Genomic DNA, 21,067 nt, shown 5'->3' on the forward strand with positions numbered 1-21,067 from the left:
AAAGAAAGAAAGAAAGAAAGAAAGAAAGAAAGAAAGAAAAGAACAAGGATTCCTTACTCCTTTTCCCCTGGCATCTTACCCACTTATGAAAATAAAAGTCATAAGAAAATTCATTAATTTGCCCAGGACCAAGTCCCAATCCTTTCCTGAATCATCTGGAAATAACTGCCTACTGGTAGGCTTCCGGCCCCCACGTCTGGGTTTTTGGCCATTCTGTGTGTGCAGAATGGCCCTTTGCTCAGCACGCTGCCACCTCAGGATTTTCCCAAGGCCTCATTGTGTCATTTCCCTGCTCTTAAATGCACAATTCCCACCATCTGCAATAGGAAGAGGGCCTTTTATTTAACCATTTCTCATTTCTGGACATTTTGCTGGTGGCCACTTTTGTATTTTCCTAATAGAGAAAAAAAAGATGGCATTGAGCATCTCCTACAGTTGCTGAGATTGGAGTTGATATTCTGGCTTTACAGTTTTCATTTTTTCTTATAGAGCCCCGTACAGCCAGTGGAAACACTACCGTGGGTGTCAGGATGCTTTCGGAACCAGAAGGCACGTGTAAACACCTCCTGTGCCGTGAGCAGGCTGGAAACGGACTACCGGGGCTGCTGGCAGAGCCTGAGCCTGTCACGGCCCTGGGCCCCAGGGTGCGTAATTAATAAAGTTATCTGATCTGTTTGTTTGCTGCAGAACTCAAGGGAAACACAAAGCTGTGACTCAGTGCCTGGGGGCGAGCTGTGTTAGGCATCAAGAAGTTGTTTCATTTGTCACAGCACTGGGCTGGCTCAGTAAACAAGTATGCCATGTGGGAAAATTCTTCTTTCTTCCATTTAACAGAGTGGAAAGCTCATCTGAAGGGTTCTTCGTGTACATTCTTCATTCTTCTCCTCTAGGGATTTGGGGCCCTGGTCAAATCATCTTTATGAAAACCTTTGATCTAAGTGGCTAAAATTATTTCCAAACCAATGACCAAAATAAAAGTATTTGCCTGCAGGGTCAGCTGTCAGATAGCTCTGTACCTTGTAGAATGGTTTTCTTGACTATTCCAAATAATTGAAGAAGTTCTTTATTCATTGCCACTCATTTTTCATTAAGACTAATTTTGTTTTTCTTTCTTTTCAATTGCGTTTGCTTTAAATGAAAAAAAAATTACTTTGAATACTGTTGAGTAATTTGAGTAGAAATGTAAGATGACCCACCTACTCTGGAAAATTGTTTCACAGTTAAACATATACCCACTTTATGACCCATAAATTCCACTCCTAAGAATTTACCCAGGAGTATTGGATGCAAAGGTCCTCAAAAGGGACCAGTACAAGAATATTCCTATTAGCTTTACTCATAATAACCTCAAGTTGGAAATAATCCAAAAATCTGTCAATAGAGAAATAAATAAATCAGGCATAATTGTACAATGGAGTCCTTCCCAGCCATAAAAGGAACAACCTATTGAAACATGTAACAATATAACTTTAAAAATTATTATGCTGAGTGAAAGAAGCCAGACATAAAGGAGTGTATGCAGCATGGTTCTGTTTATATAAAGTTCCATAACATGCAAAGCAATGTAATCAATCCCTGGCAGAACAACTATACTTTTCAGCGACATCTCTTTACCATGGAAGGGGAGCCCCAATTTTTGGTGGCCAAGGAGTCTCTTCAGCCACACCTATGTTTCCAAATGAGGAAACAGAGGCTGAAAAAGTTTAGATAATTTGCTCAATCCCTATAATTAGCATATAGCCGATGTGGGATTTGGACCCTGGTCTCTCTGGTTCCAAAGCCGGTGTTATTCCTACTACATTTTTTTGGATGAGATATCTGCATTTCAAGCTCCGCTTGGGACGGGTGGTTCCTCTCATGTTGGACTTTTCAGTCATGTGCTCCGATTCTGGCCCCCAGGAGGAGGCTTGCAGGAGTCGACAACAGGTAACTTCAGATTTGCTATGTGGCCCAAAGAAGTCCTCCAGGCTGCCCTTCCAAACCTTCTCTGTCTCTGACTGTTCCTTTGGATTGATGACTTGGGTGGATGGTCACTGATTTTAATTTTGTCCCTGGGTGGGGACTTTCAGATAACCCCTACCTCTAAATTCTAGATCCCGCAGGAAATCCCATGTTCCACCACCTCTGAACTCTGCCCAGACTCCGGGTCTCTGTCCCTCCGCTGGTTCACCTCCTAGGACGCTAGCTAACCAGAGTGCTGGCTGGGGGCAGGGAATTAAATAGATAAAATAACTTCGTATTAACTTCTGATTAAAGTTGCTACCAGAGGAAGACAGTGTCGGACTTCTATTCTTAGAGACATTTTAAAGTAAGAGGTGTTGATTTCAGCCAAAATGTTCTCATTTCATAAGCATGCTTGCATTTCACAAGCATTGTCATTTTTATTTTTGCTTATTACCTTCCCCTCTTTTCTTTTACCTGTATATATACTTTGCACAGCTGCTAATCGTATCGTACATGCCATTATATTATCTTCGTTCACTAAAAACACATTATAAACATTTTCCGCGTTACTCTGTTTCAAAGCACTTAACGGGAAAAACTGTGTTGTATATAATCAAGTCAATAACCTCTTACTTTAAGAGAAAGATAAATAGCAGAGTCCCTAGGTATAAATCACAGCACAATTTTGAATTTGCTAACTCTTCTTCCTCCATGCAGGTGTTTCTCAGAGAGAATACCATCACAGAGATGCATATAGACATAACCACACACCTGCCCTGTGGTGTAGGTAGATGGAGAAGAGGGTGATCAAATGTACAGGGTGTGTCTGAGAAGCCCATGCCTAGCAAAGACAAACATCTTGGAAGTGATGAGATGGGGACTTACACCTCAGGTCTGGCTGACTCTCAGGCTGTAGTTCTTTGCATATTTAGGTTATTTCTATTTGAGAGAGAGATGGAGAGAGAGAGAGAGAGAGAGAGAGAGAGAGAGAGAGAGAGAGCAGGTGACAGGGGTAGAGGGAGAGAGAGAGACGGAGAAGGAGAGAGAAAGAATCCCAAGCAGGCTCCACGCTCAGCATGAAGCCCGACGTGGGGATTGATCCCACAATACTGGGATCATGACTTGAGCTGAAATTAAGAGTCAGATGCTCAACCAACTGAGCCACCCAGGAGCCCCTGAAATATCCTTATCCTTGTAGGTAAATCTTTGATCACATTTGTGATTATTTCCTAAGTATAGATTCTGGATGTGGAATTGCTTAGCCAAAGAATGTAAACATTAAAATAATTTAATTGACTTAATTTTTCTAGAATAGTTTTAAGTTTCCAGAAGAATTGAGGTGAGAGTTCCCATATACTCCCCATTTACACAGTTTCTCCTATAACAACATCTTACATTAGTGTAGTATATTTATTACGAGTATTGAATCAATCATAATTATTAGCTCAGGCCCACACTTTATTCAGAGTTCCTTAGTTTTTACTTAATGTCACTTATCTGTCTTAGGATTCCATCCAGAACACATTACATTTAGTCATCATGACTTCTTAGGCTCCTCTTGACTATGACAGTTTCTCAGGCTTGCCTTGTTTTTGATGACCTTGACAGTTTTGAGGAGTACCGGTCAAATTGTTGGATGTCAATTGGGATTTGTCTGACGTTTTTCTCAGATTGGTGTTAGATTGGTGTTATGGATTTTTGAGAGGAAGGTCATAGAGGTAATGTGCCATTTTTATTACATCATATCAAGAGTGCATACTATCAACATGATTTACAACTGGCGATATTGACCTTGATCACCTGGCTGATACAGTGTACGTAAGACTGCTCCACTGTGAAGGTGTTTCCCTATCCCATTTCTCTACTATACTCTTTGGAAGTATGATTGGCAGCCACGCATAGGGAGGGGGGAGTTATGCTCCCCCTGAATATAAACATTTTGAAAACTTTTGGTACAAATTGTGAAATTACTCTCTAGGAAGAAAGACTATATACCAGTCTACATTCCAAGCAGGAGTGTGAATATGTATCTATATTATTGTAAACCTGCCAGCATTGGATATTGTCCTTTTAAAAAACCCTGCTGATTTTAAAGAGTAAAAGTGGCATCTCCTTTCAATTTGCATTCATTAATTTATTGGAGAGTTTGTGTATTTTAAAAACTATATGCTCTGTTGGCCACTTGCATATGTTCTGTCAAGGGTTACTTGTACATTCTTTGCTCATTTGTAGAAACTGGGGTGTATATCTTTGCTTTGTTAATTTTCAGAATATTAGTATTTTAATTGGTCATATATGTTGCCATGTTACCAGTATTTTTTTTAAGTTTTCCTTTTGCCTTTTAGTTTTATGATATTTTTTGGAGTACGAAAGTTTTCATTTCACATAACCAACTCTTTGGTCTTTCTCTTTATAATTTTTATCTTTGTTGTCATGTTTAGAAAGGTTAAACTTATACCTTGTGAAACACCTGGACAAATTTGTAATTGGGAATTTGTCAGTATTATTATTCTTTTAGGAAGTTATTATTTTTAAGTGTCGATTTCCTGTGAAATGGGGGGATAGGACTTAGCTAGATCGAGCTTTGGCTCTGAAACAGTTAACACATTTCAAGCACACCTTTGAGATGGACACATATCAAGATGGATAATGCAAAATAGGGACTCTCAAGAATTTCTGGGACTGGTTTTAATGTTTTAAAGAATTCTTAAAAGGGAAGTGAACTGGCTGACAGGATACTAAGTTCTTTGGGGCCACAAAATGGCAAACTAATGGGGTGACTTGAAAATGTGTAAGTGACCACTATGAACTTTAAAGTGAAAGATGAGCTTTAAAGTATATGAAGATAAGAAATGTGATTATTAAGTAAAGAGGCAAGTTAATCACCATCCTCCAGTAATTTACATATCCAAATGAGCCCTCAGAAATGGGGAGCTGGGGGCTTGGGAGTGATGGGGTAGTGGGGGTGGCCATAAACATGTATTTCAACAAGTAGCTATTCCACTCCCCCCCCCCCCCCCCAAATTTTCAGAACAGTCTGGTTGAGAATTTTCTTCTGGGCCAACTTCAGTCATGAAATAAAATTAATCTAATTACGGTTAGTTGTGCCTCCCAAAGTAAAATAGGACATGGAAATAAAGCAGAATGTGGTGTGGCAGACTGGGATGTGGAATGTTGATGGAGGTGCTTTTGTCTCTCCTTTTACTCATCAGATGTCTTCAGTGCATCTCTAGCCCCTTTCCTCACGGCCACGTTGGGGAAGCCCTTTTGTGAAGCACCAGAGAGCAAGTCAATGAATCACCAGCTTCAGAGTTCAAAGGCTCCACTCAGGTATTAGATGGAAAAGATCTGCAAGGAGATTGGAGGAGACACAACAGCCGCCTGCCCCCCAATTCTTTCCATAGTTAAAGAATACCTCCTGAGTTAGGAAGAGAGAAGCCACAGGGTTCTGTGTGAGTGTGGCACTTCTGTGCCCACCTCTGATCTCAAGGCTTCATGGGGGTGGTTCCTGAGAGAAGAGGTTCTCAAGCCCCTTTCCTGGGCCGTAGCCTGAGGCTGGGAGATAACAAGCCAGAAAGCTTTGGGGAGAAGAGCCTCATATGCCCTTGAAGTGGCAGATGAGAAGGCTGGCGTGGCATGTCTCCGTACAAAAGGATGGGAGACTTGCCCACCCCAGGCTCCCACAGTCAGACTGGCAGAAACAGATCACCTACAATGTCCTGAAGGCTTCCATGTGGAACAAATCTACCAGAGAAAGAAAGCTAGGGGGTCAGCTAGCCCAGGATGAGGTTGAGACCCAGGTGGATCGAGCTGCCTGCCCTTTCAACAGAGAGAACTAGTGGGAACCCCCTTGTGCCCCATAGATTGCTCAGGTCACCTCTCAAGGGAGCACATGTCATCTACTGGATAGGACAGAGGAAGACCAAGAAGGGGGCTCCTCGGATAAGCTCTTGAGGGCTGAGATCAGTTCCAGGGAAGAGAAGCAGAGGCGTGAAAAGAGAGAGAGTTTTAAACTGAATTGTGACTGAATTATAAACTTGAATTGACTAAGAAATGACTGAATTTGAATGAGTTTATCTGAGAGTGACTAGATTAAATTTTCTCTGCTTTGAGGCAGAATGGAGGCTTAAGGCAGAAATTACACTCAATTATAGAAGAATAGAGAAAATTACATTTTTGCACACTTGAGTCAGTGACTGTGAAATCTGTACTGGTTCCAATAATTATAGGCAGCCAGGTGTCAGCAAAATCTCAAGAATAGACCACGGAAGCTATAGGCTGCTTTTCCAAGTTATTACTTCGTCTGTTGCTGCAGCCCAAAAGGTCAGTACAATGTCTTATCATCAGAAATCATGACAAAATCCATTCAAAGCTCTGTTCAGTATGTTCTCTTTATATCAGAGAAAGAACCAACACTTGTTGGTGGAAAAAACAAAAAACAAAAAACAAAACACAACTTTTTTTGGAGTCTAGGTTATAACCCTATGACCAAAAGGGGGAAGATAGGAAATTGCAGGTAATGCTGGATGCCTTCTGTTTTCCTCCTCCAGATCCACTCTACACACTTCTTTTTTTTTTTTTTTTTTAAATGTTTATTTATTTGAGAGAGAGAGAGAGAGAGAGCAAGCTGGGGAGAGGCAGAGAGAGGAGGGGACCAAAGAGGAGGGGACCGAAACAGGCTCTGTGCTGACAGCAGAGAGCCAATGAGAGGCTCGAACTTATGAACCATGAGGTCATGACCTGAGCCAAAGTCGGACGCTTAACCTACAGAGTCTCCCAGGTGCCCCACTCTACACACTTCTGCACCCTTGCCAGTACTCTGGGAGACGGATCCCTAGTGCTCCAGCCCTAGAGATGCACGGGCCGAGACTTGGAGGAGGGAGAAGTAAGTCCAGGCATTGATTCCTCAGCTTCCCTTTGCGAGAGTCTCCTCAGCTTCTAGGCTTCTTCCTTGCCATGACACGAAGGACCAGGCCCTATTTCGGGCCATTTTTCTTCTGGAAGCCATTTTTCTTCTGGAAGCCATTTTTCTTCTTCCACTATTGCTTCCAGCAGCCTAAGAGGTAGCTTAAAAGTCCTAACTATGGTTTCTGGCCCTTTAAATCTGGTATCCATAACACCACAGGCAATGTCATTATTATGTATTTGCTGTCTGTTGAAAAGCAGGCTGTTGGCACTCAAAGGAGGACTCCACCACAGGGAGTCAAGTCTAAGCTGGCCACCACCACCCTGACTTTCTGTAATTGGAATCTGCTTATGGGCCCAAGGGAGCCCATTATGAAAACACCTATTTTCATAGACTCCCAACCAACACTCTAAACAATTTGTGCTCTTGCTGAGGAAGACCCATGAGATATTGAAAAAATTTTTTTCTGGGTGACATTGAAAGAATAGTGTCATGTTCGGGTAAGTTTCACTATAAAATGAATCTCACGCCCACCAACGCCTCCGATGAAACTTCATTTCTGCAAAGGCAAAGGTGAGCATCCTAAACAAAGTATACTGTTATTTTATTAAAAAAAATTTTTTTTTCAACGTTTATTTATTTTTGGGACAGAGAGAGACAGAGCATGAATGGGGGAGGGGCAGAGAGAGAGGGAGACACAGAATCGGAAACAGGCTCCAGGCTCTGAGCCATCAGCCCAGAGCCTGACGCGGGGCTCAAACTCACAGACCGCGAGATCATGACCTGGCTGAAGTCGGACGCTTAACCGACTGCGCCCGACTGTGCCACCCAGGCGTCCCAGTATACTGTTATTTTAAACAAGTTAACATGGGTTGCAGTAGTTGGACATGTGCTGTGAGCCAATTTAGACATATTTTACAGAACTGTATCCTTTCCTATATAATAACACCAGAAGTCAAAAGTCTGTTCAGTGCTAAAAACCTGAATGGAGTATTAAAAATGCTTCACAATCCACTCCTTTTTTGCTTTTTTTACGATTGATGAACCAATATTGATACATTACTCTTAATTGAAGTCCGTAATTTACATGATGGTTTACTCTTTGTGTTGTATATTCTATGGGTTTTGACAGATGCGTAAAGTCATATATCCCCCATTACAGCATGGTACAGAATGGTTTCACCGCCCTTAAAAATCCTTTGTGCTCTACCTATTAATCCTTCCCTTCTTCCCTCCCCAGCCCCTGGCAACCACTGATCTTTTTACTGTAGTCTTTTCAGACTGGCTTCTTTCAGATCTTTTTACTGTAGCCTTTTCAGACTGGCTTCTTTCAGACTGGACAATATATATTTAAGGGTCCTTGAAGTCTTTTCATGACTTGATAACTCATTTCTTTTTACCACTTTCAATATTCCATCGTATAGATGTACCACAATTTGTTTGTCCATTCCCTTACTGAAGGACGTGTTGGTTATTTCCAATTTTTGGTAATTATGAATAACTTTGCTGTAAACATTTATGTGCAAGGTTTTGGACACAAATTTTCCAACTGGGTAAATATCTAGGGGTGAGATTGCTGCATCATAAGGTAAGACTATACAGTACTTAGCTTTGTAAGAAACAGCCCAACTGTCTTTCAAAGTGGCTGTACCAATTTTCATTCCCACCAGCAATGAATGAGAGTTCCTTTTGCTCCACATTCTTGCCAGAATTTCGTATTGTCAGTGTTTAGGATTTTAGCCATTCTGGTAGAATTGTAGTGGTATCTCATTGTTGTTTTAATTTTCATTTCCCTGATAGCATATGATATTGAGCATCTTTTCATATGCTTCCTTGCCATCTTCTTTGGTGAGGTCTGTTCAGATCATTAGCCTAAGTTGTGCTGTTTTCTTACTATTGAATTTTAGGAATTGTATATTTGGGATACAAGTTATTCATCAGATATGTAGTTTTGCAAAGATTTTCTCCGAGTCTATGGCTGTGTTTTCATTCTTTTAACTTCTTCTGCAGAGCAGAAGTTTTAAGTTCTAATGAAGTCCAACTTGTATTTGGTGTTGTATCTAAAAAGTCATTACCAAATGCAAGGTTACCTAGATTTTCTCCTATGTTGTTTTCTAAGTTTTATAATTTTGCATTTGGCATTTATATATGTGACCTATTTTGAGTTAGTTTTTGTGATACATGTAAGTTCTGTGTCTAGATTCATTTTTCTCTATGTGAATGTCCAGTTGTTCCAGCACCATTTATGGAAAACACTATTCTTTTTCCATTGAATTCTCTTTGCTCCTTTGTGAAAGAGTGGTTGTATTTGTGTGGGTATATTTTGCTCTGTATTCTATCCTGCTGATATAATTGTCTTTTCTTTTGCCAATACCACACTGTCCATGAATACTGTAGTTTTATCCTAAGTCTTTAAGTCTGGTCAGCCATTTGACTTTGTTCTTCTTCAACATTGTGTTGGTCATTCTGGGCCTTTTACTTTTCCATATAGACTTTAGAATCAGTTTCTCAATATCCACAAAATAATATACTGGGATTTTGATTGGAATTGAATTGGATGCATGAATCAAGTTGGGAAGAACTGACTTAATTATCTTGAGCCTTCTTTTCCATGAACATGGAATAGCTTTATATTTATTTAGACGTTCTTTGATTTCTTTCATGCAAGTTTTCTAGTTTTCCTCATATAGATCTTGTACATATTTTGTTAGATTTATACCTAAGCATCTCTCTCTCTCTTTCTCTTTTTTATACTGTTTATAGAGTTGCTTCTAATTTCAAATTCCCATTGTTCATTGCTGGTATACAGGAAAACAGTCGACTTTTGTATATTGGTCCACATTAAACATTTTTTTTAATGTTTATTTATTTTGAGAGAGAGAGAGAGAGAGCACAAGCAGGGATGGGGAAGAGAGAGAGGGAGACACAGAATCTGAAGCAGGTTCCAGGCTCTGAGCTGTCAGCACAGAGCCTGACGCAGGGCTTGAACCCAAGGGCCATGAGATCATGACCTCAGCCGAAGTCAGATGCTCAATCGACTGAGCCACCCATGTGCCCCAATTGGTCCACATTTTAAATGTCTTCTTTGCCTTTTATTTCTTTGCTTCCTTCTGTCTTTTGAAAGAGAGGAAGGAACTCAGGATCTGGAGAAAGATATTAAATTAAACATTTTAATTCAATTTTATTTTTAAAGTTTATTCTTCTTTATTTTGAGAAAGCAAGAGTGGGGGAGGGACAGAGAGAGGGAGAGAGAGAGAATCCCAAGCAGGCTCCACGTTGTCAGCTCAGAGCACGATGTAGGGCTCGAACTCACAAACCTTGAGATCATGACCTGAGCTGAAATCAAGAGTTAGATGCTCAATTGACTGAGCCACCTGGGTGCCCCAATGTTTTCACATGAGTGACTAATATACAAAACAGCATATAATTGGATTTTAAAATGTGTCCTTTTTTAGTTAAAGGGAGAAATTAGAGAGCTAGCTCCCCATGGAAGAGGTGAGATATAGGAAGGGTCTGGAGGGGTAGTTGGATTTGGATAGGAGGAGGTAGATTGCAGGCAAAGTCTAAGCAGAAGAATGGCATGTATAGGATGGGGAGGTGGGAGTGAAGGGGTAGGTTTTATCACATTGGGCAGAGGTGGGAGATGACTTTGAAGAATGTCGTGTGAGTAATCAGAACTTGATAAAGTGCTCAGAGGGAGTTTCTAAACAGATCCTTTGGGTCTGGTTCTTTTAGGACCATTGGTTTTTGGTTTCACATATACCTCAAGGCAGATATTCTGAACCATTTGCTTCTTTGAATCAGAATTACAGGCGTATGCCAGGAAGTGTTTCTAAAGAGAAGCACTGCCCTTCTGGGGAAAAACTACCAAATGGGGTTGCAGGTTTTTCATTTGCCCCAAGAGTAGTATTTCACATACGTACATCAGGAAAAAAGCAACCTACTTGAGAGGTCAAAAATAGTGATACAGATGCCAAGGGAGGTTTCTTTGAGTTTCCCAGGCCCCTTGCTGGCTGGCTGCGTTGAACTCAGTCTCTTTGAAGAACTCTGTCATTACTGGGGGGCAGGAGAACTCTGTGGCGTCTCTTAGGAGGGAGGAAAGCAATGAGGGAATTGTATGAATTCCAAAGCTTTAATCTCTTCTTACCACAAAGAGAAGAGCACACAGGGCATTAAATGCCCTATTTTTTTTTTTTTTTCTTGGTCTGAGTTAACTTACCTCATGAGACCTCTCTAGTGTTATATGTAATTGCTTATTCAGGTCACCAATAATGACACTGCAGGGATTCAAGGAAGTTTTCATGGTGAAAGGACACATCCATATTTAGAACTCTAGTCACTACCTCCTCCACAGACATTACCTTCCTTCATAAAACCTCTCTGAATCCAACTCTTTCCACTCCCACTCCCACCTCCACCCTGATCACCTGAATTCAAGCCACCTGCCTGACAGCCACATACTAGATCTCCTTAACTATAGAGTCCCTCTCATAATGACCTGGGGTCAAAACCTTGGATCCATTCTTTTCCTTCACAAAGTCTCGTTCATTCTTTCTATGAAGCATCTCTAAACATTCATAAGAACATCCCATGCATTGCTCTTGTCTTGGGTCCACTGCTACTCATGTTTATCTCCCTGCCTGGTGTTTTTCTCTTGTCTCTCACCATTTTAAGCACATACCCAGATATCCAGCTAAATTTGAACTTCAGATAAACAATAATTAAAAAAAATAATTTGGTACATACTTCTACTAAAAAATTATTTGTTATCTGAAATTCAAATTTAATTGGGCAGCCTATATTTTATGTGTCAACCCTACCACTCTGGAACTTTTCTTAATGATCCAATTCTTCCTTATCTGATTTTTTAGTTCCTAAAATACCTAATGCAGCCTTTCATTATATGCTATCTTATAATTATCGATTACATATACAGTATTAACACTTATTGAGCAATTATTCAGCATCAGGCACTGTGCTTAGTTCTTTTCATACAATAGCTCATTGAATTCATACAAGAAATATGTGATAAAGTAGGTCCTACTATGATACCAATTTTATAAATGAGGAGGCTGAGTTTTTGAGAAGTTATTTTGTGTGTTCAAGGTCCCAAAGCTAATTAAACTTGAACTTTAGTTTTTCTGTAGGGTGACCAACTTGTTCTGGTATCCCTGGCACTGTTCTGGTTTTAAAATTGAAAGTACTCACACCCTAGAAACCCTTTCAGTTCCAGGCAAACCTTATATGTCTGGCTTCAAAGTTTGGGATTCTATCTTGCTTCCAATTTTTTTGAGATTTAATGTTTCTCCTCTCAGTTATGTTAGAAAGTCACCAAGGAAAGGGTGATATCTAATAGTATTTACTGACACCAAGAATTATTTAGTAAGTGCTTGATAAATGAGGACCAGAAGCTCCCCTCCAAGGCCACACCTCTTTTCTTGAGCCTCTTTGGATTGCAGACGCTCAGGACTGTGTGGGTGTGCGTAAGGGCAGCTAATCTTAGATGCAGCTGAGACCTGAGCGTGGCCACTGGCCTCTGCAATAGAGACATAAAATGGACCATGATGTCACTGACCATTGCTTACAAAGATGCTAGGCTATTGTTACTAGCAACAGTGCCCCTAAGTTAGTGAAAATGCAGCTCCTTGGTAGGTGTGTGGTGCCTCACTTCACAAGCTGAACCTTGAGAGACTCCCTGCTTTGAAGACTGAGTTAGGGCTTGGATGAGGCTGGAGAAACAGAAACCATGGTGCCAAGAAAAGGAGCGCAATAGGGTGGGTAGCAAGACCATCAGCACCTTGATGGACGGACAGCACCCAAGGAAGCTGAGTGGCTGTTTCTTCACTGGGAATATGCTTTTGTGCAATGCACATATATCCAAAAGATTATTATGTTATTACATTATTATATAACAACCAAATGGTTAAAATGATGATATGTAGGTGTTATTGTTATGCTGCAAAGTGGTTAATGGGGTGTGATGGGAAAGGCAGAAACAATAGATTTCCATCCCCCAGGGACATCTGTATAACTTGTCTCCACTTCATTTTGAATGCAGGTCATTACTGTGCATACTTACACCAAGTTAAATTAAGCTGTCTGTGGAGAAATCATTTATAAAAATAATTTGCTATTTAAAAGAACTAGTTAAATTGAATTGATAAAGGCTAACACTTTCAAGGCAACTTTGTTTTTAGTTGCTGAGTTTCACTTCAAAATGCTTGAATTTTTAGTATGCTTTTGTTTTAGGCTTTTTATTAAGAGAGTGTAACAGATATGGGGCATAAGGGTCAGGCAGGAGTTTCTATTTTGGACAGTGCTGACAGATTCCATGGTGGCTTTTCCTCATCCTCATAAATGTCTCTTAGCCTCTTACTGTGACATTCAAGGCCATTCCTGATCTATTCTCAACCTCCCTTTCCAGCTCATCTTCTACCAATTCATGGTACGGACTCTGCACCACTTAGGCCCTTTGCTGTCCTCCAAACACACGTTTAGCTTTTCTGCCTCCAAGCCTTTCTCTTGCAAAGCATTGTGGTTAAGAGTTTAATCTCTTGAACAAACTGCCTGGGTTCACATCCAGGTTCTGCTATTTACTGAGTGATCCTGAGCAAGTTGCCTAACTACCTTATGCCTATTTCTCCAACTGGAAGGTGAAACTAAAATGATATTTCTTCTTCAGAAGTAAAATAATTCATGAAAGTGCTTCGAACAATGCACAGCACATACTAAGCCCTCAGTAAATGCTGGCCCCTCATTCATGTAACTGGAGCTCGTTATCCTCCCCACTTAACTCAGAATATATCTTTTCCTCGAAGCCTTTCCTGATCACCCCATCCTGCAATGTGTGCTCCCTCTTGGGAAATCCCTAGACACTGCTTCTTTGGCACGTTGTTGGCGTTCTTTTCTCATGTTCATGTCTCATGACCACATGTGATTGTTTTCCTCCAGCTAGCCCACTTCGAGTTAGGCTTTGTACTCATGACAACAGTGGGAGGCAGGTATTTTTTTTTATCTCATTTTACACAGGAACAAACTAAGGCCCAGAGAAGTTAAGTGATTTTCTAGGGTTACTGAGCTGGGGAGAGAAGGTTCTGGCGGCTCCAGCTCAGTTTGCACATGATGACAGCTTCAACACTCTTCCTCCTATCCTAGAAAACAAGGAGCAAATCTTTTTTTTTTTTTTTTTTTAATTTTTTTTTCAACGTTTTTTATTTATTTTTCGGACAGAGAGAGACAGAGCATGAACGGGGGAGGGGCAGAGAGAGAGGGAGACACAGAATCGGAAACAGGCTCCAGGCTCTGAGCCATCAGCCCAGAGCCTGACGCGGGGCTCGAACTCCCGGACCGCGAGATCGTGACCTGGCTGAAGTCGGACGCCTAACCGACTGCGCCACCCAGGCGCCCCAAGGAGCAAATCTTATACTGTGGTAGACTCCATACTTTCCTTTAGGAAGGAGTATTCAGTTTTTTCCTGATTTGATGGGTTAATATGCAATTTGGTTGCCTTGCTAAGTGTCATTCAGGGCTTATGGTTGTGATTATTTTGATGATGAAGATATTGCATGGGATATTTTGATGGGCCTTAAAAGGATGGACTGTAACTTACTCTTCTTGGGTTGAACCCTATGTGAATCTAAAAACACAATTCACATTTATTTTTGTCTTAACTGTTCCCTGCTGTTGCAAATATGATTAGATGAGGAATGTCAAAACCCATCTTATTATCAATGCTGTTTTTGTCACAAAGGAGACTTTCTCCCAGCTAATTGGTCTGTCAGTGGTTCTCTTTGTTAGGTGAGTCATTTGATCCATTGTTGACAAGGTGCAAACTGCTCTCTACCCCCCACCGGGTGGGGGAGGGGGAGGATGCTCCAGTGGGTCTGACAGTCTTTCAACCCCTAATCAAGATGCTATTAAGCAGCTGATAGTTTACAGTGAACAGAGATGAAACTGTATTGGTTTTGTAAGCAGCTGCTGGAAAGACAACTTGATAGAGCTTTAGTGATGTATGAATGCTTCCCATTTTAGAGTGTGTGCACGCATGTGATACAAAGACAACTTCTGTGATTTCTCAACTCCTTGGATATGATAGTTATCTTTTCTGTGACTGAAATCTTAAAGAACCAGGCCCATTTTATCAACAAATATTTATTGAATTTGCATTATGTGCCAAGTACTAGGTTCTAGGTACTCAGGATGCAGCACTGACAAAAATAGACTAAAATTTCTTCCCTCTGGAGCTTTTTCTTTTAAAGCTTTTTATTAGGGAAAAAATTCCAAATGTATGCAAAAGAAGAAATAATAATACTCATCATTCAGCTTTAATAATGATCAATATTTTGTCATTCTTTTTTCATCTGTCCCTTCCACCATACACTTATATTTTTACTTGAATAAATTTGACATGTAACCTTGTATTGGTTTAAGGTGCATAGCATGTTATTTTGATACGTTTGTATATTATAATATGATTGCCAGTGTAGTGATATTTATCATATTACATAATCACAGCACAATATCATTGTATACATTCATTACGTGTGCATTAGGTCTCTAAGACTTATTTACCATTCGTTATAAGTTTGTGTCTTTAAACACCATCACTCTTATCCACCCCATCCACCAGCCCCTGGTAAGCACCATTTTACTAACTTTTACAGGTTTAACTTTTTTTGATCCCACATAAAAGTGATATCTTTATACTTATCTTTCTCTGTTTGACTTTGTGTAGTTGCTCAAAGCCCATCTATGTTGTGGCATATCCTGTCAGATATATTCTTCCTCATGGCTGTATAATATTCCACTGTGTATGTGTATCACATCTTTTTTATCCATTCACCCACTGATGGCTATTTGGGTTGTTTCCATATCTTGGTGATTGTGAATAATGCTATGATAAACATGGGAGTGCAGATACGTCGCCGAACTCCTGTTTTCATTTCCTTTGGGTTTAAATCCAGAAGTGGAATTGCTGGATTGTATGGTAAACCTATTTTAAATTTTTTGAGGAACCTCCATATTGATTTCCATCGTGCTTGGACCAATTTGCTTTCCCATCACACACTAATGGGCCACTTTAAAGCAAATCTCAGACATTAAACATTTTATCATAAATACTTTAGTATGAATTTCTAGCAGATAAGAACTTTTTTTAATGTATATTTTTGAGAGAGAGAGAGAGAGAGCACACATGAGCATGTGAGTGGGGGAGGAGCAGAGAGATATAGGGACGGAGGATCTGAAGCAGACTCTGTGCTGACAGCAGAGAGCCCAATGTAGGGTTCGAACTCACAAACCAGGAGATCATGATCTGAGCCAAAGTCAAACACTTTGCCCCAGATAAGGACTTTTTAACAAAAACGTAATCACATGTTATTCTCATTCCTAAAAAAGTTAACAAAAACTTCTTGATACAATTTAATGTCCAGTTCATGTTAAATTTCCCTCAACAGCCTCAAGAATTTTTTTACATTTCTTTGTTTGATCCAGATCTAAATGCTCTGCACATTATAGTTTGTAGATAGAGCTCTTATGTCTCTTTCGATCTACACTAGTTTCCCTTAGCTACTTTTTGATTGTAGGAATTGGGTTATTTTCCCTGTAGAAGTTTTCACATTTTGGACTTGGCCTATTACATGCTCATGATGTAATTTATGATATTCCTTCATGCTTCATGTTTTCTATAAAATGATATTTATATCTAGAGACTTGGTTAAAGTATGTTTCAATGAGGGGCGGGGGCGTTGGAACTAACATCCTAGTGGAAACCATCTCGATGCTGCTATTATGTGCCAGAGATGTTTCTGGAACTGCCTTGGTGGCCATAGCTTTGAGCAGCCAGTGTGAAAGACTTGTTCCTTAGAGAGGCAGTTTTAATCCTGATGCCATGAAACATTCCCTGTGTTCCTTCTTTCTTATGTTGGCCTGTCAAGAACACTTTTTAAAAATAGTTTATTTATTTATTTTTGAGAGAGAGGGGAGAGAGAGAGAGAGAGAGAGAGAGAGAGAGAGAGAGAGAGAAGGGGAGGGGAAGAGAGAGAGGGAGACAGAATCCCAAGCAGGCTCCATGCTGTCAATGGAGAGCCCAACATGGGGCTCAAACTCATGAACTATGAGGTCATGACCTGAGCTGAAACCAAGGTTCAGACACTTAACCACTGAGCCACCCAGGCACCCTACCATAAAGAAGACTTTAAAAGTTGTTGTATCATGTGGTGTTGGGGAGGTGGCCCAACTGGAGGACATGGGAAGCAGTTCCTACATAGGAATGAGTTGGGTTTGAAAACTTCATTTGTTTGTGTCTTTTTGGGAATTAGACTAACAAAAGAGAGAATAAACTTATAGAAGAGCACGAATCTAAATTAGGCCAGCTGAGTTAGAATATTTGAGGAAGTCTCTGGTTTATTTTGTGAAAGGTATTCAGGAGATTCAAGTGTGCAACCAGGAATGAGAACCAAGGATTCAGATAATAAGGCTTGTGAGGTCTTCAGTTTGTAGTCTGTTTCAGCAGGCAGGTCCCCACTTGAAGCTTTGAGAGAGAAAAGGAGATTCTTCAGAAGAAAGCAAGCCCAGGTGACAGCAGTAGGAAGTTCCTGGGGTCTCTGGTGACTATTGATTTGAAAGGATTTCAGTGGTATTGATGAATTTCTCCATCAATAAATGATGTTATGAACTTTTCTTAAAAATGGGGAATGGGGCTTTGGTTTGGAAAATCCAGAGCTATGAAGGAAAAGATGACTCCAGTGAACAAACAGAAGAATCAAGCTGTCATTTACCGACATGGGAAGGGTGTGGGGTAGGGTTCTATTCTGAACATATTACATTTGAGATGCTTATTATACACTATAGATTAGATGTTGAGCAGGCAGTGGATATATGTCTGAAGTTCAGGGCTAGAGATAGAAATTTTGGAATCCTGAAAATAGAGATAGCATTTAAAGCCTTGGATGGGATGAGATCATCTAGTAAATGAGAGAATGGCTTCCTGGAAGCCATGTGAAGGTTACAAACAGTTTCTCTGAGGCATATCTAGGAGGGTGATTGCTGAGTCATAAAGCACGCTGATAATTTTTTTCACTAGACACTGCCAGCTTGCTCAATGGAATGTATTTACCAGTTTAAATTCCCACCAGCAGTGCATGAGGATTCCCATTTCCCCATATCTTTGCCAATATTTGGGATTTTTCTAATTTTTGCTAAGCTGATGGGCGAGGCACTGGTGTGTTGGTGCTGGCTCATGAGAGCAGACTGAACGCACTTCTTCCAAAATCCTTGTTCAATGACCTCCTGCTGGTAGTTTGAAATTGGCAGGAGTGAGAGTATTTGCACATGGAAATTAGCAAACGCTAAAATTAGGACTGCCCCTGCCCTAACCCCCCAGAGCTGGTTTTTAAATACACCAGCATCCCAGTGGCTATAGGTAGCACCATACTTTTTGTTGTGTTTCTATTCTCTCCTCTCTAGAGGGTTTGAGCATCTCTTCTATGCTTGCATGCCATTCTGGCTTTTCCTTCGGCCTATTTCTATCCTTTTCTCATTTTTATGTTGGATTTTCTGACTTCTTTTTGTTGACTTGCAAGCGTTCCTTACATATTTTAAATATTAATCCCTAAATACTTTTGAACACATCATATATCTTCTCCCAGTTTGTCAGCTGCTGTTAACTTTTTCTATAGTAGTCTTCATTGGAGAAAAGCCTTCATTGTGATGTATGGCAAATCTCTTAGCCTTTTGTTTTAAGGTTTGTACTTTTGTAGTCTTGTTTTATGAAGTAAGTCCCTACCCCCATGTTCATAAAGACATTCTCCTACATCTTCCTTCTACCTTTCGAATGTAGGTCTTTAATTCATCTAGAGTTCTCCTTTGTTTTTGTTTTTTGTCTTTTTTTTTTTTTTTAATTTTTAAGTGTATTTATTATGTGAGAGACAGCACAAGTTGGGGAGGGGCAGAGAGAGAGGGAGACACAGAATGCAAAGCAGGCTCCAGGATCTGAGCTGGCAGCACAGAGCCTGATGCGGGGCTCGAACTCACAAACCATGAGATCATGATCTGAGCCAAAGTCGGACGCTTAATCAACTGAACCACCCAGGTGCCCCATGGGGTTCATCTTTGTATATGGTAGACATGGAGCATCCAGCTTTATTTCTTCATAAACTAAGCCAGTTTCCCCAACAATATCATCTAAATGATATATATTTTTCTCATCGATTTGTGATACCACCTTTATATATGTTGAGGTCTCACGGTCTGCTTCTGAGCTCCCTATTCTGTTTTACTGTTCTATTTCTGTTCTAGGATCACACTATTTTTTTTATCACTATGTGGTAATAATAATATCTGGCAGGGCAAGCTTCCTCTCTTTGCTGTTGCTTTTCCAAACTGACTTAACTATGAAAATTTTTATTTTTCCTCATATGTTTATTGAAGTTCCTTAAACTTTGAGTTGGTATAACATTGCATGTAGAAATTAGATGGATTTTTACAATGTCAAGGCATCCTATCCATGGCATGTCTTCATTATTCAATCTTCTTTAAAACATTTTTTTAATGTTTTTATTTATTTTTGAGACAGAGACAGAGAGCATGAGCAGGGGAGGGGCAGAGAGAGGGGGGGACACAGAATCTGAAGCGGGCTCCAGGCTCTTGAGTGGTCAGCACAGAGCCTGATGCGGGGCTCTAACTCACAGAGTGTAAGATCATGACCTGAGCTGAAGTTGGACGCTCAACTGACTGAGCCACCCAGGCACCCCTCAATCTTCTTTTACGTCCTTAAATAGAATTTTAAAACTTTCTCCATAAAGTTCTTACAAGTTGTTAGGTTAATTCCTGGATATTATGCTTAAGAGTTCTATTGCTATTGTAAATCTTATTGTCTATTATATTTCCTGGTTGCTTACTGCTGATATAGAAGAAACTATTTTTAGCAATTGATCTTGTACTTGACAACCTTATTGAACTCACTTATTACTTCTAATAGTTGATTCTGTTAGCTTTTCTCTGATGATGATCCTATCATCTGCAGATATAGATTTTAGGGGCTCTACCCAGTGCTCTGATATTTTGCATTTCATGACTTCTGCTAGTTGGGCTTCAATTTGGCACTCCTACGTCCTGATGGCCCCTACATCCAGATTCTGAAAACTGAGCCTTGTCTTCTTCTCAGTGAATGATATGATATCCTGCCCAATACCTCAGTCCACATAAGAGCAGTGGCTCAGTCTTCTTTTGCCTATGTCCTCAACCCTTTTACCATGGTTTGGGTCCTATTAGCTGCTGAGAGACCTTTTTGGTGCTGACTTCTGGTTGTCTGCTTGAATTTCTGAATGGTCCCTGCTATTTGAGACAACATTTCTGTGTCTTGAATGCCCCAAAGGACACCCTGCATAGGTAATACAAAATAGTGGATCAACACAAGACTTCAGATCAGACAGACTTAATTTGAATCTTTTCCTGCCCCAGGGTACATCAAGCAAGTTCCATAACCTGATGGAGTCTCTTTCTTCATTTGTGAAGTGAAGGCAAGTAAAATCCCATAGGTAAAGGGCCACACAGTGGTCAGTCAGTAATGCCCCTTCTCCATACTGATCACCAGTGCTGATAACTTCCTGTGACTGTGGTTTATGTTTCATTGTCCAGGAACCTCGCTGTGCCTTCAGATACAATTGCATCTTAGTAGGTACAGTTGTACCACATGCCCATGTGCCTTCCCACCCCAGCAGATGGTTTAAGTTCCAAGTCCTGGTCCAACTCTTGTTAACTGGGCAATACGTGGTCATACTTGTATGACCCATGGGGTTTTCTAGGGAGCATGATTCCGATGAGTGCTTACATTCTTGATGATGGCTTATGGAATAAATTCAGTATTTTGGACAAAGGCAACCAGGTGAGTAGGAGACTCTCTCCCTAATTGCTTGGTATCCTGGGAAATTGCCTGTGTACTATTTTGTGTTTGGGTGTAGCAGAAAAGGCCAGTAGCCTGGCTGGTTCTAACAGAGACTTTTATTATAGTTAAAAACAACTCAGCTAGCCACACCCTGTCACCTACTAATAGTGGTATCTCAGAGGGATAATTTAAATCAGCAATAAAAGTGAACTGTATACCTATGGAAACAGCTACACCAATAGCACCTTCTGTTACACACAGATCTTTATGAGTTTTTGTGGCTCACTGACAACAGGACTAATTTATAGTTGCTTAAAGCCAACCAAAGTTGC

At 40.4% G+C, this 21,067-nt stretch overlaps 1 protein-coding gene across 1 annotated transcript in view; it reads left to right on the plus strand.

Annotated features, from left to right (window-relative positions):
- The first annotated feature begins 7,124 nt into the window (after window positions 1–7,124).
- The window catches only part of CLIP4 (CAP-Gly domain containing linker protein family member 4), an 86,310-nt gene continuing 72,367 nt past the window's right edge, over window positions 7,125–21,067 (plus strand). The window contains exon 1 of the mRNA XM_040496412.1: window positions 7,125–7,423. The gene's annotated coding sequence lies outside the window, so the exon portion shown is untranslated. The remainder of the gene's footprint in view (window positions 7,424–21,067) is intronic.

Source organism: Herpailurus yagouaroundi, unplaced genomic scaffold (assembly GCF_014898765.1).
Source record: "Herpailurus yagouaroundi ecotype Mexico unplaced genomic scaffold, PumYag 188, whole genome shotgun sequence".
NCBI classification, from domain to species: Eukaryota; Metazoa; Chordata; class Mammalia; order Carnivora; family Felidae; genus Herpailurus; species Herpailurus yagouaroundi.